This window comes from Volvox carteri (genome assembly GCF_000143455.1).
Source record: "Volvox carteri f. nagariensis unplaced genomic scaffold VOLCAscaffold_66, whole genome shotgun sequence".
NCBI classification, from domain to species: Eukaryota; Viridiplantae; Chlorophyta; class Chlorophyceae; order Chlamydomonadales; family Volvocaceae; genus Volvox; species Volvox carteri.
The window spans coordinates 641,562-641,835 of record NW_003307609.1 but is presented as its reverse complement, the minus strand read 5'-3'; the positions used below and the strand labels follow the sequence as shown (position 1 = coordinate 641,835).

Genomic DNA, 274 nt, shown 5'->3' with positions numbered 1-274 from the left:
CCGGGGGGGTTGCGGGGGGAAATATCAGTCGGTGAGGGCAGGGTGTAGGGTGCAGGGAGGCGGGATATAACCACCACCACAGAAACTCCCAACAGAATATAACCCCCCAGGGTCCCCCAACCCCCCTGCACGACCTTGGTGACGCCATGGTCCACGATTTACCAGACCATGGAGAAGTAACAAACCACAAGTCACCACCTCAACACACACGGGCTATGTGCGGCCCTGTGGGCACTCCTGGGCCTCCTCCATGNTTTTACAACCCCCTCCCCCC

The 274-nt window shown here is 60.1% G+C and overlaps 1 protein-coding gene across 1 annotated transcript in view; it reads left to right on the top strand.

Annotated features, from left to right (window-relative positions):
- VOLCADRAFT_97969 (uncharacterized protein) overlaps positions 1 to 274 on the top strand; it is a gene marked incomplete at both ends in the record, with an annotated part of 2,304 nt that overhangs the window by 1,229 nt on the left and 801 nt on the right. The window lies entirely within an intron of this gene.